The 27,044-nt window shown below is 42.2% G+C and overlaps 2 long non-coding RNA genes and 1 pseudogene across 9 annotated transcripts; 1 reads left to right on the top strand and 2 right to left on the bottom strand.

Moving 5' to 3' along the window:
* Positions 1-13,450: 13,450 nt before the first annotated feature.
* On the bottom strand, positions 13,451-15,985 carry LOC124661627. The gene is made up of 3 exons (XR_006990246.1): positions 15,897-15,985; positions 14,392-14,480; positions 13,451-13,719 (listed from the first exon to the last, which is right to left on the bottom strand). It is a non-coding gene; the product is annotated as an uncharacterized LOC124661627 (long non-coding RNA).
* Positions 15,986-15,989: 4 nt separating this feature from the next.
* LOC124661625 lies at positions 15,990-21,990 on the bottom strand. 8 transcript variants are annotated; one of them, XR_006990244.1, is made up of 9 exons: positions 21,576-21,990; positions 21,252-21,358; positions 20,869-21,169; positions 20,273-20,767; positions 19,919-19,979; positions 19,638-19,753; positions 19,031-19,297; positions 16,906-16,999; positions 15,990-16,605 (listed from the first exon to the last, which is right to left on the bottom strand). It is a non-coding gene; the product is annotated as an uncharacterized LOC124661625 (long non-coding RNA). The 8 variants fall into 8 exon arrangements; XR_006990239.1 differs by having other exon boundaries at positions 19,919-20,767; XR_006990243.1 differs by having other exon boundaries at positions 19,638-19,979.
* Positions 21,991-22,673: 683 nt separating this feature from the next.
* LOC124663756 lies at positions 22,674-25,886 on the top strand (annotated as a pseudogene).
* The last annotated feature ends 1,158 nt before the right edge of the window (positions 25,887-27,044 follow it).

Here is a 27,044-nt window from a genome sequence, read left to right as displayed (position 1 = left end):
GCCAACCGAGTCTAGTTCTCGTCCACACTTCCTTTGGTGTGAGGCCCGGTATAAGGTCATAGCCAATCATATTCCTCCGCTACCTCATACACCCACCCTTTGCTGCAAACTCCGACCCTGGGTCCTCGCCGGTGCTCTTATACCAATTAAGGACGGCCCCCGACCACGACAACAGTTCAGGTCTCTACCATGAACTCCTTCGCCGGCAGCTGCAACCCATCATAGACCGCAATAACCGTGGGGACTTCATCGGGACCCCCACCCTACCACTTGTCCTCTCTTGGATCAAGGGTACCACTTGTCCTCTCTTGGATCAAGGGTCTACGGTAAAGCGCATCCGTTGATGTACAAGAGGTGGAAATACAATTGACTATTCCGTCCCACTCCAGATCTTATGGTTAACACGGGTATTACGGCACAAGAATCACCGGACGACATTTGTTGTTTAATCCTAGATGGATATAAACCCTTGCAATGGAACCTCCACCATATCAACACAATCCATGGTTCCATTGCCCACCACATAGTCATATTCATAGTTATGAAAATAGTGGTTTTGGTTTTTATGCAATAGTGATAATCATAGTACTTTGCAAGTAATTTGATAAAGATACTCAAATGACATGAGCAAGTGATGAACTTGCCTTTCTTGACTGCAAGATTATGCAGGCAAGGTCTTCGATACGCAATAACTCCAAATTCTGAAATAGCATCATCGTCCGGTAAGGACGATGTTTAAAAGATTGGCAATGATGCAATAATGCATAAGTATGAGATGCAATCGCTCTAAGCGTGATCTAACCCCAATGATTTAGATTTAGTGAATGGTAATGATTAGTTCAGGGTGTGTTGTACTTTTAGAGTGATTCACAAACAAGGTTCTTATTCAGGGTTGTGTTGTTTTAGAATCATAAGCAGGTGGTAAAATGAATGGTAACAATCATACACACCCAGGAATAGTAATTGTATAATGAGTAAAGAGCTGTTGTCAATTTTAAGTCCTATAGTGCATAGTTGATGATTACTTATTATATAGTTCAAAAGAATAACTTTTGAAGAACATGTTCTATAATAAAGAACAAGTATGATAATTAGGTTTGTGGGTTGCTATAATTTATTCTGGTTCCAAGTAGTTTCTGGAGTAAGTATAAGATGGATCACAACAATGTTGGATTCATCAATACCTAGGGCTGGTAAGGCTGAGTTAAGCCTAGGCATCCTAAGCAAGTATTTATACATGGTTGCTATCAAGGTTGATTCATCTGGCTGGGGATTGCTAGCTAGGGTTTATAGGTTCTTATAAGCAGGGTTGATGATGATTCTTTATTTACTTCAAAAGAACAACTTTTGAAGAACATACTTCTTAAGTAATAAGAAGTATCTCAATTAGAGTTGAGGTGGTCTAGGTTTTACTGTTGGTTCTATTAAGTAAGGTATAATTGGCTCCTTAAATAGGATGGTTGATTAGTATCCATCATTAGTAGGGTTTAGTGGAATATGATTAGGCAATGCTCAAGAATTGGCATAGTTGCTCCTGTGGTTCATCACATTGGTGTGATTCTAAATAGGAATGAATAAGGATGATGGCTTTGGTAATAGGATCTAGGGTTTACACTTGGTTAATCCTACTAGATTAACAAGTTTCATTTAGATAAGAACATAGCATAGCAATTAACTAGTGATAGGGTTCTTACATTTTATGTGGTCATGGCAATTATTTAGTTGCTACTATGGAGCTATGAATAGGATCAAAGTATTATGATCACATGTTCTAACCTAAGGTTTAGGTTAGGAAACCATTTAGGGTTCATATGGAGTATCGAGCTAGGTTCTAAATGTCATTAGGGTTTTAAGATCCCACATGAAATTATGAACTACTATTTGATGTATAATGGAATTAGGGTTTCCTAATCTACCATATAGTTCTTAAGGTAATAACTTCATTATAAGGTTGAAGTTATTAATAAATTTAAATTAAACACAAAATTGGATTGGGCATTTTTTTATTTTTAAATTAATTAATAATTAAGGCAATTATTAATTAGGGTTTAAATCCTCCTATTAAGGATTTAATAAATTATAAGCAAAGGAAAATTTGTTTTAATATTTTCCTAATTTGCTTACTGTTTTTTATTAATTTTAAAGGTTTTCCTTAATTATTAACTTTTAATTAAATTTGGAATTAAAATTAAAGGCTTAATTAACAAGTATTAAATAATTGAATTTTTATTAAAAATAAAAATTTCATATTATATTTTTATTGGATAGAGTTTTCTTTTCTAAGAATTTTAATATCTCATTTATATTTTTCTGACTTAAATTGGATTTTCTAAATTTATTTGAACTTGCAGAGATTTTTGGGATTTGAATTAAAACGGAAAATACTAAACACACCCGGCCAGGGTACACCCACAGTCAATGACTGGTGGGCTCCTAGCCACGTAAGCCGCCACGGAAGCAATGACTGATTCAAAATCCTTGACTCGGCATGGGAGCTCACCGCCGGCTACAGGGGAGAACGGCGGCGACGCCAGAGGGATCCCGCGGATGCCCGCGCGTGCTGGTTCGAACCAGGGCGTTGCGCAGAACCAAATAGTGGTGGAGCCGCCCACCAATGGTCGCCGGAATCCTTGCCGACGGCAAGGCCGAGCGGCGGTGGACAGGGTTCAACGGTGTGGGCGACCTACGGGGCTCGATACGAGAAGCTGGGGAGCTCTAGAGAACCAGTAGCTCACCGTGATTATGAAGGAGTTCGGCGAGGTCGGAGACGGTCCCAATCACCGGAATTGATGGCTACCGGCGCCGGAGAAGACGAGGTCGTCGGCGATGCTTCGGAGCGCGGCTGCTTGATTCTTTTTGCAGGATGAACAAGTCAAGGACGGTGGTCACGATGGCGTCCACGGCGAGACTGGGGATGGGCTCCATCGACGGCGAGGTTGAACGGCCGATGACTAGGGTTTCGGTATTGAGAAGAAAATCGAGCAGAGGGGGAAAGGATTCGGGCCAGTGTTCGTCGTGATGCTTTTTATACGGCTCAAGGGCGAGCCTCGTCACGAATTCGATTGCTGGGAGGTCGCCGGCCGAGAGAGAGGAGGAATTCCACGGCGTCGTGCTGTCCAGCATGCCAGAAGAAGAAGATGAGGATGAACTCCTCCAGATCTTTTCAACGAAAGGGTATGGCTAGGGTTGGGCTGGTGCTGGGCCGATGCTGCTGGGCTGCTGGTGGGCTGCAGCGTGGGCTGTCCGGCCAGGTGAGGCGGGTAAGCTTCTTCTCCATTTTTTTCTCTCGTTTTTATTTCTCCTTTTGTATATTTTCTATTTTAACTCATATTTGAATACCATTCTATTTGCAGATATTTGTAATTATGCTAATCCATTCAAGATTTAGTATACTGACTATTATTTCACTATTCAATTTGAATTCACATTTTATACTAGATTATTTGCATATTTGTGAACTTATTCAAAATAGCAAATAGACATGAGTTGTTATTTTCACTTCAATTTCCTTTTTGTTTTGAATTCCTATTCAATTTAGAAACATAAGAGTTGATACCTTCTTCTCAAGGTATTTCTGAAGTTATTATTATGTCTTAGTTCCTAATTGAGAAATTAATCACTTGCATGTTAGTTTCATGTGAGCAACATTTTATTAAGGTTTTGTAGGTTTGATGATAACCCATATTCATTAGCATTTGTGTTAGGATCTATTAACACTTTGAATTATCTAGAGTAGATATTACTCTCCTCAAGGTTGGGTCTTAATTTATAGGGATAAGTGGTTGATAACCACCCATGAGTTTAGTTATAGGACTTAGCATTAGGTGGCTCTTTGTTTTATAAATGGAGCATAGGATTTGATTAATGAACCATTAGGGTTCAAATGATAATTACCTAATGACACATGGGTTGAATCTCAATTATGGCCTAGGTTATTAGTTGTGATCACCCAAGTGATGCACAAACTAATATTGGGACATAGGTTAGGGTTTTACTTGTGATCATCAAATAATTCACAAGTTAGTTTGAGACATGGGGATAGATTCTATATGGGATTTAATACCACATTACTTTGGCAGGGTTGCTCTTCCTCACTTCTCATACGATGATTCAATCCAAGATCATTTGGATTGTTATAGGGTTGAACCATACAAGGTTTGTTGCTATTCAGTTGTTTCTCCAATTAATATATTGGAAATGGTTTTAGAACTTATACTTGTGATCCCCATGGGATGCACAAGCTAGGATTGAGATATAATGCTAGGTTGTAGAGATGAGATGACACCATGTTGTATTGGCTAGGTTTACTCCCCCAGTTCATGATAAAATGGTTACTTGATTATTATTTCATGTGCTCCTTTAGTTACTATGGATATGAGAATTGGTTTTATCTTATACACATAGATTTCTATTATATCCTTAATCTATTGTTAAAGCAACTAAAGTTGTTATAGTTCTTTTTATAGTTAACTTTGGTCATGTTAATGGATGGTTTCTCACCATATTAAGTATGGAGTTTTATTCTAAGGTTCTCTTTTGTTTATTAGGTGAAGAATAAGTGGAATGTAGATGTGGGAGAATTCTACTTATGATCACCAAGTGGTTCACAAGTTAAGGTTGGGATATAAGCCTAGGGTTTATGGTGTACTCACAAGATCTCTTTAGGTATGAAAGGTTAAGTCTTTACCTAGATGACTTAGTTGAGTTAGTCTCTACTTTATTTTACCAATTCATGGATATAGTCTTGTTCCATTTGATATTAGGTTATCCCATCATTTCAAAGTGAAATGGTTTAGGTCCTAATACTTTAGTTCAAGAATTGTCCTTGATTCTTAATTAGGTAAAGCTAAGATTGATATGAATGCTCTCTCTCATTTAGGAAGGTCTTTAATGCTAACCTAATATTAGGCTCCATAGAGGTTGATGTGATCATCAAGATCTATGTTTAACATCAATGGTTTCTCTCTCTAGGAATGTCTTGAATAATATCCTAGGGTTCCTCTTAAAGTTGATGATTTAAATACTTGGATGTATATCCAAGGTTTAGCTCAAGGTTTGTTATTGCTTCTCTAATAATTGTTATAGAACTCTCACCTCTCTAGGGTTGATACATATTATTTGGAATGGAGAAGGATATATATTTCTAGAGTTGCTCTCCTTGTCATGATTCCATGTTTTAAGTGGAATCAAAACCATGAGGTGTATGGTAGGATCATGGATTAGTTTTAAGATATGGAAAAGATAAGTGAAGAATGGTTTCTTCATTTTATTGTTACTTGATTTACCATAGAATGTATGTTCATAAGTTATGGCAATTAATACCATATTATGTTAATTAATAAGTTCAAGCATTTGATCATTGAGTAAAGTGTTGTTGTCTTGATTATTAGTTCCATTTGATTTAACCCCTTAGATCAAATCATCTCTACCCAAAACAAGGTTGAAGCAAAGTCACATTGAGGTTTATAGCGCTTGACTTGATGAGCTACTTCAATTCCACCAAGGTCAAGTGAAACTTCAGTTATCGTGGATCTGTTTTACTTTAAAGCGCGAAAATTCCCCAGATTTTCTATGCATGAATGCAATGCACACATCTGTTTCCTCTATTTTTGTTACCCCATTACCTGGGATATTACATAGGGTTTTCGCGACGGAGAGTTTAAGTAGGCGGAAGGGCAGAGTCGGGGGGCGCTCGAGGGGCCCACACCGTAGGGCGGCGCGGGCCCCTCCTTGGCCGCGCCGCCTTGTGATGTCGCCACCTCGTGGTCCCACTTCGTATCCCCTTCGGTCTTCTGGAAGCTCCGTGGAAAAATAAGACCCTGGGCGTTAATTTCGTCCAATTCCGAGAATATTTCCTGTGTAGGATTTCTGAAACCAAAAACAGCACAAAACAGGAATTGGCGCTTCGGCATCTCGTTAATAGGTTAGTGCCGGAAAATGCGTATAAATGATGTAAAGTGTGTATAAAACATGTGAGTATTGTCATAAAACTAGCATGGAACATAAGAAATTATGGATACGTTTAAGACGTATCAATTCCCTGGCTGCTATCATCGCCAGGGCTACCGAATCTGGGCACCTCAAGGGTGTGGTGCCCCACCTGGTCCCGGGAGGGATCACCCACCTCCAATATGCGGATGACACCTTGATTCTGATCGAGCCATACGATATGGGGTTGGCCAACCTTAAGCTCCTGCTTCTCTGCTTCGAGAACATGTCAGGGCTTAAGATTAACTTCGCTAAGAGCAAAGAGGTCGTGACAGGGGTCCCCAACCTGGAACGTCAGAGGGTGGCTGACGCCCTTAACTGCAAGCTGGGGAGCCTGCCTTTACACTACCTCGGCTTACCGGTCAGCGATCGCCCCCTCTCCGTTGCGGACTGGAACTTCCTCACTGAGAAAGTTGGCCATAGCGTGGAGCCTTGGCAGGGTCTGTTCCTTGCATCAGCCGGCAGACTGGAGCTCACCAACTCCTGCCTCTCCAGCCTACCGATGTTTGCAATGGGTCTCTATCTACTGCATGACACGACGCATGCGGTGATGGATAAACACCGGTCCCGCTTCTTTTGGGAGGGAGTGGGACCCAAACGGAAGTATCATATGGTGGACTGGGCTACGGTGTGCAAACCACGTGAGTTTGTAGGGTTGGGAATCCTCAACACCAAGTTCATGAACATCGCCCTGATGTTAAAATGGATCTGGAAGATCTATCAGAACGAGGAAGGCCTATGGGCAGACCTTCTTAGGGCCAAGTACCTTGGGGACCACAACTTGTTCTCCCCGGCGGTACCCACCAAAGGATCACAATTCTGGAACGCCATCCAGAAGATCAAATGTTACTTCAAACTGGGTGTGAAGCACCAGGTTAACAGTGGGCGGAGGACCTACTTCTGGTTAGACTGGTGGACGGGCACGGGGCCCCTTCGCTTTACTTTTCCTGCTGCGACAACCACTTTGCGAATATTCAGGGGGTTAGGTCCAGCGGGGGCTGGAGAATTCGCTTTCGGCGCACCTTTGGCCTCGCAGAGAGGGTGGAATGGGACAACCTCTGCAGAGTCTTTGACCTATCGCCGGCCTCTGAGGGCGATGATATGGTTTGATGGGCGCTTGAGCAATCTGGGGAGTACTCCACCAGCTCGGTGTACTCCAAATTGTCCCGGGGCGGGACGATCACCCACTTCAAGGAAATTTGGCGCACTAGGGTTCCGCCAAAAATCCGGGTCTTCCTCTGGCAACTCATCCGAGGGAGGCTCCCGTCGTGGGACCAATTAGTCAAGCGACATGGGCCATCGAATGGGCGGTGTGCCCTTTGTGGCGAATGGGAAACTTGCGACCATATTTTCTTCACTTGCCACATCGCTAAATTTATGTGGGCAGGAATCAGGGACCTCCTCTCCTGCTCATGGAATCCAGCAAGGGCTGCAAACTTCATCACCATTGCCAACGGCTTGTCGGGTAGACTCCGTATGATAGCTTGGTTTACTTTCGCAGCGCAGTGCTGGACGTTGTGGAACATCCGCAACAAGCTAGCTATTGAGGGCTCTCTCATCTCTAGCCCTGCTGATGCTATCTTCAAAATGTCTATCTACATGCAGAACTGGAGGGTTCTGGTCAGACCGAGGGACCGACCACTGCTGGACGTGGCGCTGGACGAGGTTAGGAGGCTACATGCACGGACCCGGGCCGGAGGACACTGACGCCATCGACGACTGCACGTTGCCGCTCACGCCCGCTCCACGCGCTTTAGTTTCCCTGTTTCATCTATGAGTTGATCTTGGTACCAGACTTTGCTTATTTGTATTGTGGCATCAGCACTTTGGAGGCATCAGTCTTATGTTGGGTGTGTGTTGTATCGCTACTCTATGGTTGCCGTGATGGCTTTATATATAAAGCCGGGCCAAGGGCTTTATGTTTTAAAAAACCACCAAATCTTATGTAAGCGCGCGCTGCTGTGGGACTTTCTAACAGAAACGTATGTAAAATAAATATAATACTGAACTATATATATCAATGCTAAAATTTGATATGGTGTGCATACACACTCTAGGATTACAAAGAATTAGCACCAAAATGTCTCGATGCTTTAGAATTTTGAACAATTGTATTGTATACATATATGGGCATTCAGTTCTATTCCTGATGCAAGTTCATCTTGCATCATAGAAATGTGGTTCTTTTCATGCAGTTCACATTTTTAAATAGAAAAATATAGCCAAGGACCTTTCAGCAAGTATTGTTCCATTCTCCCCATGGGCCAGATCCTATAGAGCCGGTAAACCTGCTTGACTTCGGGATATGATTTGGTGGCGCTCCTGTGTGGCTGGCAGAGCAACCTGGTCGCCACCTACCTGGCTACCTCCAGGTCTGGTCTTTATGTAGTGAAAATTAGCGAGTTCTTTCCAGCACTGTGATGGAGCAGTGCGTTGTTTTTTTCTCTGAAGTTGTGTATATGTACAAACGACTACAACAAGTAATTTTATTCTATGAATTGTGTGTTTATGGGGTAGTAATTGTAAACAAAATTTGTGATGGAAATTTTTGTTTTATGAAGTAGTCTTTCGTGTTCGAAATCTGATATATTTATTTGTGCTTCTTCTATAGCAGACATGAAGCAGATATATATTATTGCATTTGTTAGTGTGTATTGTTCAATTGCAAAAAAATGGGATTTGCTCATGCAAAGGGCACATGCTCCATATTAGCTGATAACAAACCCGTGCAAATTATTTAACTACTTGCATTTAGATACATAAAGCCAATTTCAGGTCATGGACCACGGAGTGTGAAGTTTGATCAGAGTGCTTACTGAAACTATTGTTCATGTTTGGAAAATGTAGTATGTGGCGAGCTATAACATTCTCTATTAGAGAATAGATGTATTGTGCTAATTATATATTACCTAATAATAAAGGATTTAATGCTTCTTATTAATATGCTTCTTATTGGTGGCTTCAGGTGGCTCCACGCTCAGCGTTGCTCTTTTCTATGCGCGCACCAGATCTAGACCACAGTTTATACAAGATTAAAAGGGCAGTGGGGGAAAAGGTAATATGCTGGAATCGATGATATGTATGGATTTTTACTGAATCGATGATATGTACTCAGTTGCAGATCATGTAGCGTGGATTCGATGACCTCCGTCAAATTCTTTGAAGCATGGTGACTGCAGCTGAGCAATTCAGATCATTTTATTTGTCGATCACATTGGTGTCATATGGGAAAAAGACTGGACATTCCTACAGCTGGAGCAATAGAAGTTATAAACTCGTTGAATATTATCTGCAAAGGAACACACAGCTTACAAGACCAACTATTAGATGATGACACACAATACTTTATCTTACTTTTGTGCATCATTTGTAACGTTTTGGAATTATTGCAAATCTAGGTCATATTACCCAGTCCAGTCATAATTACGAATGTTAATCCTGCTGGCATTGGAAGAATAATATAGCATCATCCAAGACAACGGTCAAGCTACGCTAATTATGTCAGATTTTTGTTGTGGTGATGCATTTTGTGTTTCTCTCCCGATGCAACGCACGGACAAATTTCCTAGTATCTATAAAGTTAATCCCCACTATGAATCATTTAATGTTTGTAAGCTGAAACCTCACGTAGCCACGTCATCTCAATTGTTTCTATCCATTGGATTTCAAATATGTGGTCGTAGTTGTCCATCACATGCAGTCTTTTTTTAAAGAGAAGGCCTAAGCCCAGCTTTATAGATAAAGCCAACACGGCAACCACAGATACAAGAGTCTTACAGCATCCAGTTCCACACAACACCAATCAAAGATAACAGTAGATAGTAGGTCCCCCTGGATCCTAAGAACAAAGGCAGATAGCTACGGACACATCAAGCGCTTAGACGGATACGATCGTCGTCATGAAGACCTATCGCCTCTAGTCCGCGTGTATAGCCTCCGGACGTCGCCCACCGCCGTGTCCACCAGTGCCTGGTCCGTCGGTCAGACCAGAACCCTCCAGTGCTGCAAGTGAAGAAGCATATGATAGAAAGCATCAGCGGGGTTGCCAATCAGTTTTCCTTCGATAGTTAGTTTGTTTCTAATGTTCCAGAGGGTCCAGCATTGGGCCGCAAAAGTGAACCAAACTAGCCTACGCAAGGGGCCCGAAAGACCATTGGCTAACGCGATGAACTCCCCTGCCCCTGCAGGGTTCCAGTCGCACCGGAGTAGCTCCCTGACTCCGGCCAACACATGGAGTCTCAGCTCAGGTCTATCAATTATGGTTAGTGCGTGCAGATTTGTTCTGTTCAGCTTCCAAATGAATCGTCTTCCTCTTATCCAGTGCTCCTTCCGTTTATACAGCTTCCAAATGAATTGCCTTCCATTTATCTAGTGCACAACACATACATTCATTAAAACAGATGGCGGCTCGCATCCCCAATTCATCGATTCTTAACAAATTGTTGGCCTGCTCCGCTCCCATATCTTCTCCATATTCCATGTCCTTGGCTCACATGGATTCATGGCTCACACGCTGGCCGCTTGGCTCGGCCATGCGACCGACGAGAGCACAACCCCTCTCTTGCACTAGGCGCCTTCGCCGAGTCACTGTTCTCGAATCAGCCATGCACACTGCAGCCGGCAGTAGCAGCATATTGCAGAATCATCAACGTGATCAGGATCTGCAACAAAGAGAGGCTACCAGAAGCATCGGCATGGTCAGTAGAATCTAATTGCATTGAGGAATCCCATGTTATCATCTGTGGGAGGCAACTCACATTCCTCTATTTTGTTTGATGGATGAATGGATTTCACCTACAGTATTTTGTGAAACCGAGCAACCTGTGGTAATTCCATATTTTCTCTCCTAGCTTTTATTTTTCATGTATGTATCCCAATGGAAGCCTAACAATTGTATCATAAGCGTTCTTTCTTTTCCGCTAAAAACTGCAGCATGCCTCATGGAGTATCAGATTCCCATGTGGCCCCTTTCCTGCGATAACTGATTTGGACAGTATTCTGATGATGCATGGATTTTACCAACAGTATTTTGTGAAACCGAGCAACCTGCAACGAATTTGTTCTTTCATTGCAATTCCATATTTTCTATCCTAGCTTTTATTTTTCATGTATCCAAACTGAAGCCTAAAAATCTCCCGTATCATAAGCGTTCTTTCTTTTTCACTAAAAAACTGCAGCATGCCTCATGGAGTATCAGATTCCCATGTGACCCCTTTCCTGTGATGACTGGTTTGAACGGTATGAAATGGACAGCATTCTGCCAGACAACTAAATGATACAATTGGTGCCTTCCTTTCACTACAGCGAGTCTCATGGTTATACCATTTCTATCACTAAATACATAAAGATCACTTTGTATGCGACATGCAAATGAATGGAGTGACCTTCAAATTGCTATGTGGCCCCCCACAGTAGCTACAGTTGATTGCTATGAGAGAAATTCGACCACGGTCTTCAGAGCAGCTAGAAGAGGGAACGGGTGATTTCCTTTCAAGCAAAATGTATACTTAAACATCTAATTTGATGCGTGCAAAATTTGTAGGCCAATGTTCCACTTAGTTGGAAGCCTTGAAGGCAACTAAAGTATATTCATCGTCGTCTATTATACTCCTAATCTATCGAGTCAATTACACACAAATGCAGTATTTTCATCATCGTTTATTACTCCTCCAAACTATTCTCTTTCTATTTATGCTATTTTGGCTTTACTGAGCTTAGGCAAATCTATAATGATCTATATTTATTTCATGAAGGTGGATAACTAAATGAGGTGAGAGAATTCAAGGACTACATGAGAATGAAGTTATGTATTTTTTACGCACATTGCATCCAAAATTTAAAATAAAAATTGTTTGGCAAGATTGATCACAATTATAAAAATTAAAATGATTGATTATATCTCTAAAATTTATCTCCACTATCTTCATTTAATATATGCAAGCCTTTCATTCGCATGACCACACATTCATGAGTTATTTTGTGGCAAAGTTCATGCAACCCTGATGTTTGCAAGTCGCGCACTCATCAGCCAATATTTATCATCCGCATGACCATGCATTGCAAAGTGCAACCCATATATGCTCTTTCCTTCATATTTGTAAATCATCTCTTATTTCCGCTGCAACGCGCGGGGTATCAACTAGTTTAATAACAACATCAGAGATTTTCACAGCTAAGACTTCAACTATTTTTTTAAAAAAAAATTAACACTCAAACTATTAGCAGTGCCTTACATCCACACATGACCATCCGTGTGAATTACTCGAATATATATGAAACAAATGAGGTCATACTACATCAGAAAAGGGAAGTACAAAGATGATCTAAATTGTAATATCATTACAACAGACCAGCATCTCATATACAATTTATTTAGCTTGTAACAGTGATCAGCAAGGGGACTGCAAATGTTGACTTCAATCCAAGAGCTGTACTCTCATCTTTCTACACGCACTGCAGGTTACAAAAGTTATACAATATACCTAATTAGAATTCAAGGAATATAATTGTTTTTCAACCCATTAAATTTCGAATCAGAAAATAAGTTCAAATCATTAAGTAATTCTTTCTTCGACGGGTACTACATAGTCCGAAGTCTAAGGAGACACGGAGAAGGATCTGCATCCACATGTTTTACCTTATCTACTCCAAGAAGACACGCATCTTGCCATGTTCACCGCAGGACACTCTTTGGCTTATCTTCTGCACAAACATTTATCTCACATTGAAATTCGATCAAGCTTTATCAAAGCACAAATAAGTAAAAAAAAAAAAGGAAAATTAGCTAGGGAGGCGGATTGGAAGAACATCAGGCATCGGATCGGGAGTATGGAAAATATAGATTCAATTTCTTGAAGAAACTCTACGATCAATCTACAAAAAATAGAATAAAGGAAGAAGCTTCAGAGCAACCAAACGATTAGTCTTACGTTTGGCAACATTGAGCACTGCTCTACCCGTGGTGTTCCTCCATGCACTGATGCACAGGTCCGGGATAGTCGATAGAGCCGCGGAGGAAATTATTGAGGCTAGCAAGCCCGTAGTCCAAGACGCTGACAACCTGAGTGTGGATACGTGGTGGCTGAGGGCCTCCAACGCTCCCAGGTGCGAGCTCCAGCACCTCGAGGACCATATTACCAACTAAGTTGCTTGTTACTGAATCATTGGAGGGAGGAAAGCAGAGCTTGTACACACAAAACAAAGAAGAGGAGGCCGGCGAACGCGCAGGTCACCAGCATCCATGCACAGGCAAACGCTGCAGCTGAGGGAACTGATTGACAGTGCATTGGGGATGGGTGGGTACCTTGAACTTATATTTAAAACTAGATTTAGATGTGCACCTTGGCGCACGACCCCGTAAAAATCGAACGATTTACATGTAAAAGAAAATACGTTTTATAGAATTTAGAAAGCAAAGTCAATAAAAATTGAACACGAAATCAGAATGGAACAACAATGCTTATACACAATGAGGGAATCGAAATATATTAACACTCTTATGGTTTTTTAGAGACAGATAAAATAAAGCTAATAATAACAAAAGTAACATCTAAATAAGCTCGCCGCAAATCAGTCTTTGAAAGCCACTACACACACAAAAAACCTAATTCTATAATAGTTAGTTGCACCGCCGAAAGGTGCAGCTTCTGCAACATAGCTTCTAGCATGACACCAGGCAGGATCTCGACAGTCTGGAGCTCTACAGCCTCCATCTTGACGGCCTCCATTAGTCTGCAACAAAGCTAATAAATGTTATAATTAGAGCAACATTAAAAACACCACATAATAAAAAATGTTGGAGAAGAAAGGGAATGTTATACTAATGTTGTAATCAGATGAAAGTATTTGTAAACCAAGAGTACTATTTGCACTTAGATATAGCATAAGAAGAAACCCAAGCCTCAAGAGTTGCCTCCATAGGTGAATAAATAAAAATGTAGGTAGTTTTAGACAAGCATTAGCTGATATATTATTAGAAAATATATAATTAGTTTTGTAGGAGTTTGATAAAGGACATAGATTTTGTGTCCTACCGAGACCAAAAAATCGCTAAGTATATGTTCTCAAAATGATATCAATAAATAAATAGGTGAGGCCATCTATCAGAAGGAAAGCACCTGAGGTCTTACTTGCGGATGATGTATATGCTCGAAGGACAAAAAGTACCCTAGTTATTCTTGCTACATGTGCTCGAGGGCACACACTCGGCCTCGACAACAATCTATTGACAAACCCAACAGGGGTAGAGTAATTTTTTTTGGCAGCAATCAATAGAGTGAAGTCCCTACAGAATTGATCCAGCTTAGGTACATTTCCTAACCAGCCTATCGATATGTACAGTATATTTACGTTGGGCCTAAGCAGAACCAAGACTTGGGGGAAGCTCAAGGTATAAATCTCTACCTGGTGCCAATAGAAGCTGACCTGACAACCTTTCGGCGAGGCGCAACAAAGGCTTCCACTGAGGCAGAATCGAGCCAATCTGGCAACACCTGAAAGAGTAGATCAATAGTGAAATTTAGAGTAGTTGTGATTGTGTATTTGGTTCCTTGTACAAAATAATTTGATATTCTTCTGTCAACATATGTGCATGATAGTAATAATTCATAGTGAAGGAGCACACTAAAACGTAGAGCTGGCTAAATAATTCACGCTGTCCAACCAATCTCCTCACGTGCCGGTGGCCAAAAAATACAGGGCAAGTGAATGCAAGAAGTTTTTAATAAGATCAAACCATAAACTGACTCGTGACGAGACAATGACTTATCACTGATCATCCAAAATCGTAGTTCAAGCAAATGATAATAAGTGCATACAAAAGGAAAAGGAAGCATGCTACATTGTTTCAAAGAATTCGTAAACAACATGAAGCAATGGCTGTGAAAAAAGGAATTGAAAATTTCCCACAACAGTGGTGACTACACACGCGCGCATGTCGTGCACAATTGCGCAATAGCACATAGCAAGAGAAAATAGATTTACCGTATGCAAAAGATAAGAATAATAACATCCAAGTCGGTAAATCTAGATCTGGCAAAATAAAATCTAGATCTGGCAAAATAATTCATATCAGTCATATTTGACAATCCAAACCAGAAGATACATAAGCATGCAGTAGCACATGCAAAAATAAGAGAGAAATGTCGAAAGATAAATATTGTGCTTCCGTTAAAAAAACTAAAATGCATGCCCCACTTTTCTCCTTGAAAACTGAACACACAATAATTTCCATCTTTCTCCTTGATAACTGAAATACATGTCTGATCTTACCTCATCCTTATTAGCACAGAAATCGGAAACAGAAATCCTTAAATACACGAGTATTTGAAGTTTAAGGAATATGTAGAAGATTCAATATTAATTATTACTATTGCAAGATCATGACAAATAAAACGATGTATGGATTATTGGAAGAAACCCTCATATTTTGGCATTTCATTTTGAAGGAGCACAAAACAGAAGCTGGTTGTAGGTATTTGAATTTTATATCTATTTCTTCACCTATTAAAATGCTGAAGCTACAGTATCTGGTTGTAGGTTTGGGGGTACAGTATCTTTTTCTAGAGTAAAAGTTCACGAATAAATTTGTTCCAAAATATCAAAGGAGAGAAACAATAGCAGGACCCATGCCAATTAACATATGCCCTCATCAACCAGAGCTACAGTTGGAGTATTCTAAATATCAAATTATACTGCAACCAATCCATGAGAATATGATATCCTCCCATCACTGAATAAGTGATTAACCATAAAGAATGCTAATACGGCAAAACATGCCTATCCATAACAGGATTAAGATAACCATAGATTGAATATAAGTTGATATATTAGTCAGCAAAGAAGAATAAAATAAGAAAACAATACCATCATAATTGTATCAATTTGCGAAAATATCAATCAATATATACCTGATTATATGCCCACGAAAACCTTTGCAACATAATCCGGTATAAGAAACATCTCGATAGGGTCCTCCAAAGGAACTTGACAGCCTCCTATAACAAAATAATCAGTGAGACCAAATACATTTTCTTTTTTGCTATTTTCCTTTGATGTCTTCCCCTACTTCAATAGAGCAGCAACGATCCGATCTTTTTTTTTTTGAAAATAATGATCCAATCTTAAACCTTCATAAATAGTTTCATCACTATTAGTTGTAAATTAACATGAACCACATATCCACCTTAAAAATAAAAACGAGCCTGCCTAAACATTTGATGCAGTGGATTAATCGTAACTTTATAATATTAGTATTATAACACCAAACACGTAGACGAAAAGGAATGTAAAACGGAATCACATAGTAGTTCTGGCCAAGCCAAGTACATGACCAAGTTCACTCTTTTTTGAAGAAAAAAGTTATATACAAAATGTTGGTCTAATTAATTACCATGTGCAAAAGAGAGAAATTATTTAAAACTCCAGAAGGCCAAACCAATGCATCTAATACATTTGAAGTAGCAACAACCAGAATCTATCACATAAATCTATCAAAAGATAATCTATATCTATCATAAACTTAACTCGCCTGATATATAGGCTAATATCTTGACCTTTCTCTCAAAAATCTGAAACACATAGTCATCTCACTTTCACCTGTAGTACAGAACCCTGAACCTGGAACATGCAACATCATCAGGTAAAATTGCATGGCTCAAAATACCAATTATTGATGTTGCAAACTGATAACAAACAAAATAATCCTTTGTGATGAACCCAAGCATATCTGCTGTGAACCAGTCACTAATTTGTTGTCTATGCCTGGCATTCATGCAGCCTAATTACGCGAATGTTAAAAATGGCAATAGACTATCCACCAAGAAAACATGGATTTCAAGATCAAATCATTGTCAAATGGAACCTCATCGATGCTCAAGAAGAGGTAAAAGGAAATAATCTGAATGTAATAAATACTACCTTCAAGTGAATAGGAACATCCCGAGATCCTTTCTCCACCTTGCTCTCATTACGCCTGAAACTGACGACTGTATAGTCCGGATAAGGATACATCCTGAATAACAACAGCAGAAACCGAAGTTTGAAGTTTCCAGAGTAAGTCAAGGTCAAATACAAAAGAAGAAAAATTAGAAACAACTATCGGCGGCTACAAAAGTAACGGCAGCCAATAGCAGTAAGAATTGCAAACAAATAATAATGATACTGCAATCAACACAATGATCAAGTGGACGACTTATAGATGTAGCTCAGCCTGATACAATCACACATGCATGACAGCCTAACATCCCTGATCAGACTGTAGAAAAAGGAAAATGTTAGTAAACCTGAATGCCTGAGGTATATATTTAAACAGCGATGAATCCAATCCCCTACATGATTAATAAATCATGTTGAACACCTAACATGTATACATTAGTTCTTATCAGTAGCAAGTTATGGGCACGTTCTGGGAACAACAAGAAACGAAATTTCATAGAACCAATCCTAGGTTTTGTAACCATAAATCAAATCTTCTACTGGCTTCATTTATCATGCGGTGCACATATTATGTAAACATTTGAGAACAAAACTAAATACTACTGGGGAATCCCCATTTTTGCAGGCTTGATTCTGCATATATGCACCAACCTCTCAAGTATGCACCAACCATAAATCGAATCCTCTACTGGTTTCATTGGTTAGGCATGGTCCATGGCCTCTGTCGACCCTTTCTAGTATTAGTGAGAGAGATTGAGATTCAGCAAAAGAGAGACAGGATGTGCAAGCCTTCACGAATACGAGATGGAGGAGCTGCATCGCTAGCTCGGAGAGCGACAGTGACGGGGATGCAGACTGGAAAACCGCCTCGTACGTCGGCAACAGTTCCAGCAGCTTCAGATCGTCGTCCACGTACTGTGCGGACTGCTGTGTGACGGCCAGCGGGTGCGAGCACAGCAGGCCAAGCCTCAGCACCAGGCTCACCTCGAGCTCCATGAAGTCACCGCCTAGGCGCGGATCCACCGTGCCCATGTCGCTCCCGCGCACTCGCGCCTCCACCAGCAGCGCTGCTCCCGTGAGCCCGCGAGACCACCGGCGGCGCCATTCTCGCCTCCACCGGCGGCACCACTCATGTGGAGGGGGTTGGGAGCGGGCACCGGGAGAGGAGAGCGAGGGTCACGGGAGTGGGAGGCGGCGCCCTAGGGTTTTCACCCATGGGGGAGCTGGCGAATCGGGGCAAGGATACCTGCTCGCCGCCCCTTGCCTGCGCCGGTGGCCCCTGCAGGAGTTTGGCCGCGCCGCCCGTCGCTCGCGCCGGTAGTTCCAGAGAGGTGGAGACGGGGAGAGAGGCCCAGCGAGCGGTGGAGGGGACCCTCACCGGCCTCCGGGCAGCCGGCGGCAATGGAGATGATGAGGCGGCGCTGCTTCCACCGGAGGCGACGAAGAGGCGGTGACCTGTTGCTTCCACCGGCAGCCGCCGACAATGGTGACGGCGAGGCAGCGTTGCGTCCGCCGGGCAGCCCGGCGATGGAGACGACGAGCCAAGAGGGGATTGGGCCAGGGAGAGGTTTGAGGTCTGGCAGAGAGGGGATTGGGGAGGAGACGCTCGATAGGCCATTGGCGGCTACGGTTTTCTACGTTCCCTTCTTCTTTTTATATGACAGTGAAAAATTTGCACGGCCAAGATTTGCTAGTAGGAGTAATCCGACGGTCCAGACTCGCTAATCGCTGTAGCATTGGTTTATGCCAGCTTCCAGTAACTAATAAGTATGAGATTCAGTAGTTATGGATATTTTTATGTCAATTGCTTCCAGTATCGTAATATTGGTAGTAAATTTTTATTGCCTTAATATAAAATGAACATCGGCACTAAGAAAAGTGGGTGAATTCAAGCCAATAGGGCATACTATATATAAAAATGCACAATGTTTTGAAGAAATAACAGAAAACCAAAAGGAGACAACCTGGGTAGCATTGGTTTAAAAATAGTAAGGCTGTATTTAATATGCGAAACTATATGATGTGATAATTGTGAAAAAAGATTCAAGCAGCTATGAGAGATCATATATAGAAGACTGTAGCGAACACCACCATAAATGATGTGTACCTAATGAATTTCTGACCAAGCACATCATATCCCACTAACGTTAGTCTCTTGTTGTAGCTCAGCGTCGCCAGAAAATGAACGGAGCATAGCACAAGAAAGAAGGACATACTGAAGGATACATCCACGGCCTAAAGACCCCATGGAAATGTTCTGCGCTAGGGAGTAGTCAACAACCAGCCAGCCACATCTTTGCTGCAGGCTTTAATCACCAGGCACAGGCGCACTCCTTGTTCCTAACGAATCCCCTTTCAATCACATGATGGTGGCCTACAAAGGGAAAACAGTTCACAATTTCATCTGTAAGAACACGACAAAATCAACCATCCCAGAAATGCGTATATGATATCTCAAAAAAAATGCGTATATGAGCTGAAAGGTTCTATTTATTAAAAATAGTGGTTTACTACTTTTTTACCATCATTGCTTCAAACTCTGCTCATTCTACTATTTTTCCTTCGCAAGCTTGACGACCGAATTAATCGTATCAATGAAAATTAATATGTTGCATTAAGAATAGAATTTTCCATGCCTACTGAAGCATAAGATCTAATCTATCTTTTGCCCATTTTCATGGCATGCCCAATACTGCAAAGATAAAATATGGCACCTGTAGCCACTGCCTGGAGTGATGTGGAGGAAGAAGCATATGCATTACAGCTATTCCGCTAGTGGAGAGAATGCCGTGATACATCCCAAACTGTAGAGAAGCCTACCGATAGAAACCTTAGCACACGGTGGAAACAATAATTAAAAATAGGGTTGAGATTAGGCAAAGCAAGTACTTGTAGTAGCAAGAAAACTGGAACGTTAGAAATAATCTGGAAATTAAAACAACATGTTGTGGTTTTATAAGAGCAAGAGAAATGGTATCTTGGAAATTGAAACAACCTGTTGTCGGATTATAAGAGCACACAATGACTCCAGTGTAACTAATATAGCCCCTCATATCCTACAAATTGGATGAATGACAGGATCAACCAAAACAAAAGGTTGGACAGAGCCAAAACAATAACTACGAAGGAAGGGTATTGTGATTTAATCTATTAGACCATCAAAGTAGTGGGAAAGTATGAAGTATTAACTATGAATCTAATTATGTTTTGCTCTTCTCCAATTATCATTTCCAAATAGCTGTATCATTACCAAATATGGAGTTTGTACACCCGAGGTTAATTTCTCACATATCCAACCGACGAATAATTTAGGAGATTATACTATCTAAGCATGCACCTAACACGGTACCTTTCATGAGAGTTGCAACCTCATGACTATAGGGGTAAACTTCTCCACTTGCAGCCTGTAAATCTAGGAGACTACAATAAAGAAAACTGAAGGTCTTCTATCCCTACAACTTCTGAACCCCAATCCAACCTGGTAGCGGATGAAAAAGGTTGGAGAACCTGATCCATAGCAGATCCATCCACGAGCACTAACCAACAAAAAATGCGATCAAACAAGATGATGCAAAGCGAAGGGGACCTAACCAAATTGAGGAGGGCATCTGGCTAGCGGCAGCAGCAATGGCGACATAACGCACTTGACAGACACAACAATCATGTAGAGCAGCATCGTAGCCTCACAACCTCACAACCTGGCAGTGGCGGCAAAGACCCGACGGCAGTGGCGGCGGAGATCGTGAGCCGATAAAGACAGCAGCCTGGGGCATTCCCAAAGTGCATAATGCATTGTATATAGCTTTCTTGGATTTTCATGAACCTCCAGCTCGCTTTGATTTTCCTAAAATAGGTAATTCATCGTTAATTGCATGTAAATTTTAGAGGAAACGAATTATTGAGTAGACATCACACCATAAAAAAAGCAATTAATCTGTACCGTACCTACAGCTTGCTTGGATTTTCCTCAAACACCTAACATGCATAGATACAAAAAAAATCTGCACAAACACCTAACGTACTATAAGAAGTGGAGGTGAGAAGGGAGGAGGCATATCAAAAAAAAAGAGGGGTGCAGAGGTGGAGAGATAGGGCCGCAGGAGGCCAAGCCGTCCGGCCGTTGGTAGATGTAGAGGGGCTAGGGATGGGGTTCAGGACCAACTCTTCCTACTACTGCCGCTCCACATCCTACGCTCGATCCTCCTGCCTACCCAAACTGCCCCTTCTCTCTTATCTCGGCCTGCATCTGCAAGATCTCAGAAGAGAAAACACATGAGTGGGGACCTAAGCCATGGTAGCAATAGTGAGATTGGGAAAGAGTGAGAAACCTAGGATCTTGTAGTCTTGCCGCTCCATCTCCCTCTCTTTGTTTCCTATTCCTCCTCCTAGTTCTCACCGGCAAGCAGTACAGCACCATCACCACGAAGGAGAGCTCCTGGAAAAAGACACGAGGATGCATGGGAGGGGCTGAGATAAACATAAATTTGATGCAAAAAAATTAAAGAGTAACCGGAAGGAAGAATCGAAAAACGAAAATACAGAACAAATCTAACACGAAATAGAACACAAGAACAAACAAATCTCAGACAACAGGAAATCTCAGAGGAACCAAAATCAAGAATCAATGGGGATGGAGGGACATGAGTTGGTACCGCAACATCTTCCTGCTACCAGCGGAGAAGGGTGGGGAAGGAGATGGAGGGACAATGAAGATGACGTCGCTGCCGTGCCGCCGGAGGAGAAGGTGTGGGGAGTGGTGGCGCCTCCTCTTGCCCTGCGGAACACAGCTCCGCAGAGGACGATCTCGATCCGACGCCCTGCCCTCCTCTTGCCGCCACGCATAAGCTCCTCCTAGCCGCTCCATGCCATGGTGTGCTGCTGCTCGAGTGGCGAGGTGGCTGCCCGGCGGCGGGGGTTGCCGGTGGAGGAGGCGAGGATGAGGGAAGGGGAAGGGAGGAGAAGGGACGGGGGCTGAGTAGGAGAACTCGAGCGGAAATTGCGGAGGAGCGAGGCGCAGACGCGGCCGCCGCCTCTCGCGAGGAGAACGACGAGGAGGAGAAACGGAGGGGCACGGGTCCAGTTAGGGTTTTCACCGCGCGTTGACAATTTATACGACACAGTGAAAAAAAAAAACGAACGGCCAGGATATGCTGGAAGGCGCCATCGAACGGCCACAAATCCAAACGAACCAGGACGCTCCGTGGGGGGGGGGGGCATCATATATACCCCTGGATATGGGGAGATCGAGAGGAAGGAACCTGAAACGATCGACTCAGGAATCCAAGGAAATCAATGCCAAAGCAATGCCTCCTTCAGTTACCAAAGTAGTAATCAGGAGAAGAAACGGGCCATAAAATAGGAAGCGAAAGCGGTAAAGGTGTCAGTGTCAAAGCCCAAAATTAACGGCAGCGGCCATGTACTAATAAAAAAATAAAGGGAAAATCTAATAAACAACGCCGCACAAGCAGCACATTCGTGCGGCGCGTCACGATACGTGCAAAAAGTACATCGTGCCCTTATAGGGACGCTCCACTCGTGTTGACCTTATCTCCTCGCAGCCTTCTCTCTTTATACCACACACACGGAGGAGAACTGCATCGCTGAGAGCTGGGTCGCCGCACCGGGGAGACAACGTCGCGCCGCGCCGGAGAGGCGTCGTCGCCGGAGCTCCGCGCCAGGGAGCCGCCGGAGCCGGAGCTCCGCGCCAGGGAATCGCCGTCAGCGCCGCGCCAGGGAGTCGCCGGGAGCGCATGAACGAGGCACGTCGCCGCGAAGGCGTCGCCACCGTCGACAAGCACGAGGAGGTCCGCGAGCGCAATGCGGGGAGGGCTCCTCCAGGCCGTCATCGACAGGTGCGAGCCAGGCCACTGCTGACGGGCGCGTTGAGGAGGTGGGCGAGCACAACACCGACGAGTAACACGCCGGCGAGTTTCTGATGGACGAGCACAAATTTTCCTCCTCTACTATATCTCGTTTGCTGATTATTTCCTGCTGAGATTCTTGGAGTCTTTGCGTATATGAACCCTCTGAGCATCCCTTAGTTGCATGTGGGAACAAGGAATCAAGGATTCGTCTGAACTTTACTAGAGAATCTTGTCGTGGCTTTTGACAATACGGCATACTTGAGGATGCAAATTCGATTTTACAGGAATTTGGTAGCAGAGAGGATGTAATCTCGGCTGATGAGTGAATTAGTACTATAGTTAACTTTTGTAGCAATTGCCAGATTAATTAGAGCTAGTTGGTAGAATAATTAGACGCAATTGACAGATTAAATAGGTTGTATGTGCCAATTCGTACCGGGTAGTATAGTAATTAACATAATAGTTAGGTGTAATTGCCAGATTTAGTTTAGGCTGGCTATAGTGGTAAGTATTATGTTGTAGTATCATGCATATGATACTTGTGTATGGTACTATCTCTATAGTGGTTAGTATCATGAAGTAGTATCATAGTTATGCTATATTTATTACTTTTTAGAATCTCAATGCAAATGTGTGCATAAGATTTATTTGGCATTAACTTTTCTCGTGACATGCGCTATGATACAGTATCCACCTATGTCACTCTAATCTCCTCACTCCTTCTTAATTAGCTGCCACATCAGCATTTTTGTGAGACCAATGTGTATGATACTAGCACTATGGCCAGCCTTAGAGCCTTGCTGCCCTATTACTAATTTCAAGAGTAGTTAGGTCATAATTGTTAGATTAATTCTGAGCATTGTGCCAGTTTAAACGAGACTGATTGCCAGATTAATTAGTGCGGTCTTGTGTTTTTCTTCCGGTGTTTTCACCTTGGTTAAAACCTGGTATCCAAGTGAAAGTAATCTAGCGATCAAATCTAGTTAATCTGGTAAACCTGGTAGCTAGAAGGTGTTTGTGTATTAGGTGTTAGAGCATCTCCAGGAGATCATCTAAACGGACATGTATACGACATATAGAGGACCGAGTCTAAAAAATCGTCTCCAGCAGCACATGTATACGGACATGGGTCGATAGATGTCCATCCACCTCTCGGGTCCGTCCTCCACATCTGGGTGACGAAGCCGGGATCCTCTCTCCCTCGCCCGCGCGCCTCCCGCGCGATTCCGCCTGCCTCCCGCGCGAATCGGAAGCTGCAGGCGACGAGGAGGAGGACGCCGGCGCCTCTCCGCGACTGGCCAAAGGTATGCGCTGTACCATTTTTTTTCCATCGTCTCCCTGGCCCTGTACAGAGCGCCCTGCCGGTGCCGATGGAAGAGGCAGAGGTGAGGTTTGGAGGAGGAGGACCGCGAGGGAGGGCGCTCTGTACAGGGCCGGTCCTGAGGTTCAATTGCTGCTAATTTACATGCTCTGAATACAGAAAACCAAAACTGATCCCGGGTGCATATGCACCCAGTATGTATAAAACATATTTCAAAAACATAAAAAATTTAGGAAAAAAATTTAGCATGTAGAGGGACATGTTCTATGTGTGCACGTAAAGTTTCACATAAAACCGACAATTTTTATACCCTGTGTAAAAAAGACAAATAATGCCTCGAGAAATAGACTATTTTAGCACCAAAAATTTGTCTTTTTTGCACACGGTACAAAACATCTTGATTTTTGCTGAGACAACTTTGTGAGCATGTAACATGTCAAGGTATACATGCGGCATTTTTATTTATATTTTTTTGACATTTGTAAATATATTTAATATGTATTTCAAATAAAGGGTGCATATGTACCGGGTGCAGAAACACCCTGTCCCTCTGAATACTGCTGCTGCTTGTACAAACTATGCTGCTAATTACATGCTGTTAATAGAATTTGCCTCAAGATTTTGTGTAGACACTAAATTATGATCTTGATTATTTTAGATGGACAATTTAGGGATGAACAACTCACAGACACCTAGCAATGGTTCTTTTCTGGACATGATGAACATGGGTTCCGATAATTGGGGTGAGACACAAGACTATAGCCCAATTGGAGAACAAGTGACAACGCCAATTGAAAATATTGTTGCATCTGGTAAACCCAAACCGAGTAGAAAGGGTGTCCCGAAGAGGAAAATTGGTCAAGTCTTGAGGACAAGGTGTTGATAGAATCATGGGCAAACACAAGTTTGGATGGGGTAGTCGGAGCCGATCAACATTCAGATTCTTATTGGGCTAGGATTACGGAGTACTACAACCAACACAAGAATCCAGCATGGCAGCTTCGTAATGTTGCATCGGTCAATGGTCGCTACACCACTATTTCATCCGCTACGAGCAAGTTCTGTGGATGCCTTCAGCAGGTTTTAAATAGAAACCAAAGCGGAAGAACTTTAGACGAGAAGGTATGCATGTTTCGAACATTTGTTAACTATCTTCCAATTCCTGTAAAATTTTCTATATGTGTTTTGCTACATATTTTAACTACACATTTCTTGCTGCAGAAAGAGGAGGCACACCTTATGTTTATTCAAAACGATCCAAAAAAAGCCTTTTACATTCATGCACTGTTATTTAGAGTTTTTGAAGTATCCAAAGTGGGAGTTAAGAGAACTTGAAGTTTCTCACAAAAAACAAAAGAAGAAGTCTGATGCAAGTCCAGGTGTCTCTGCTCGTCGCTATTATTGATGATGACTTAAGTGTATCTTCCAAAATGCTTGAACGAGAGGAGGCACCTTCCGGTACCAAGCACGAGAAAGAAGCTCGAAAAGGTAAAAATCCCATGTCCGATGGTAGTTCTTGCAAGTTATCATTACAATCTGTGTGGGCACAAAAGCAAGAGAAGGATGAGATGAAAGAGGCTTCCAAATCTGCTCGCTACGCACAAGTAATTGAATTGCAAAAGGAGAAGGTTGCATTGAAAAAGATAGATGTTGAACTTAAGAAATTTGAAATTGACGAGAGGGTTATGCTGGTGGACACTAGTGGTATGAATACTTTACAAAAGCAATTCTACGAAGGGAAGCAGAAAGAGATCATTGCTCGCCGTCAAGGAATGTGATTTGTTAGCTGCTTGATGTATGAACTATGTTGTTTGTTGGCTGCTTGATGTATGAACTATGTTGTTTGTTGGCTGCTTGATGTATGAACTATGTTGTATGAACTATGTTGTTTGTTGGCTACTTGATGTATGAACTATGTTGTATGAACTCTGTTGTTTGTTGGCTGCTTGATGTATGAACTATGTATCACTCATTGCATTTTAGAGAGTGGATAGAGAGCAAAGAAGCTACAACCAGAAATGTAGTGAGAGAGGTGGGAGATGGTGGTATATATAGAGACGAAAATATAGCTGTTGGGAATATAGCCGTTGAACATATAGCCGTTGGAAATATAGCCGTTGGGAATCTAACTGTTCAAAAAATAGAGCCGTTGGAAAAAAATCTGTTAAATAGTAGTTATAGGATAGTATTAAAATATAGGAGAGAGAATATAGATGTCCTGGTTGTAGATGATCTGCTAGAAAACTGGGGACATCTAAAAAGGAATCTTTATAGATGATCCTCTATATGGAGATATAGAGGACCAAATTTGGATGAGCTCCTGGAGATGCTCTTACACTGGTGTTTGGGGGAATTGCTGGATTCCTCACCATGAGACAAGTTCTGTATGTTTTTTATCATGTCGATGGTGCCGCATGGCAGGAATCTTTTGCATATCACACTGCCACAGTCACGTGGCCAGAAGATCGATCCTCAAGCAAACGAAAATGCACGCACTCAAACCTCACGTGTGTTAGGGTAATAGACTTGTTGTATTATCAGGGGGCCAAAGGCTATAATATATAGTACAGGTACAGGTGCAAATATGCAGGAAGCCCCCTAAATATGGGGAAACTACAATATACAAATATATACATCTAACACCTCCCTTCAAACTCATGGTGGATCCACAACACCGAGTTTGGAGAGTAAAAAATCATGCTGCGCTCGGGTTTGTGTCTTTGTAAAGAAATCCGCCAACTGCAAATCCGAAGGCAAATAATGAAGCGCAACAACCTGAGCCTGCACCTGAGCACACGCACCTGTACTGTCAGACAAAAGTGGAGTGGGTGTCGTAACGGAGACCCCAAAATCTGCAAGCAACCACCGTAACCAGGTCATCTCAGCAAACAACAAAGCCATAGCCTGCAGCTCAGCCTCAACACTCGAACGGGAAA

This window comes from Lolium rigidum, chromosome 6 (genome assembly GCF_022539505.1).
Source record: "Lolium rigidum isolate FL_2022 chromosome 6, APGP_CSIRO_Lrig_0.1, whole genome shotgun sequence".
In the NCBI taxonomy this organism is placed as follows: Eukaryota; Viridiplantae; Streptophyta; class Magnoliopsida; order Poales; family Poaceae; genus Lolium; species Lolium rigidum.
Note: the sequence above shows the minus strand (reverse complement) of the source record. Positions and strands in the feature narration are given on the sequence as shown.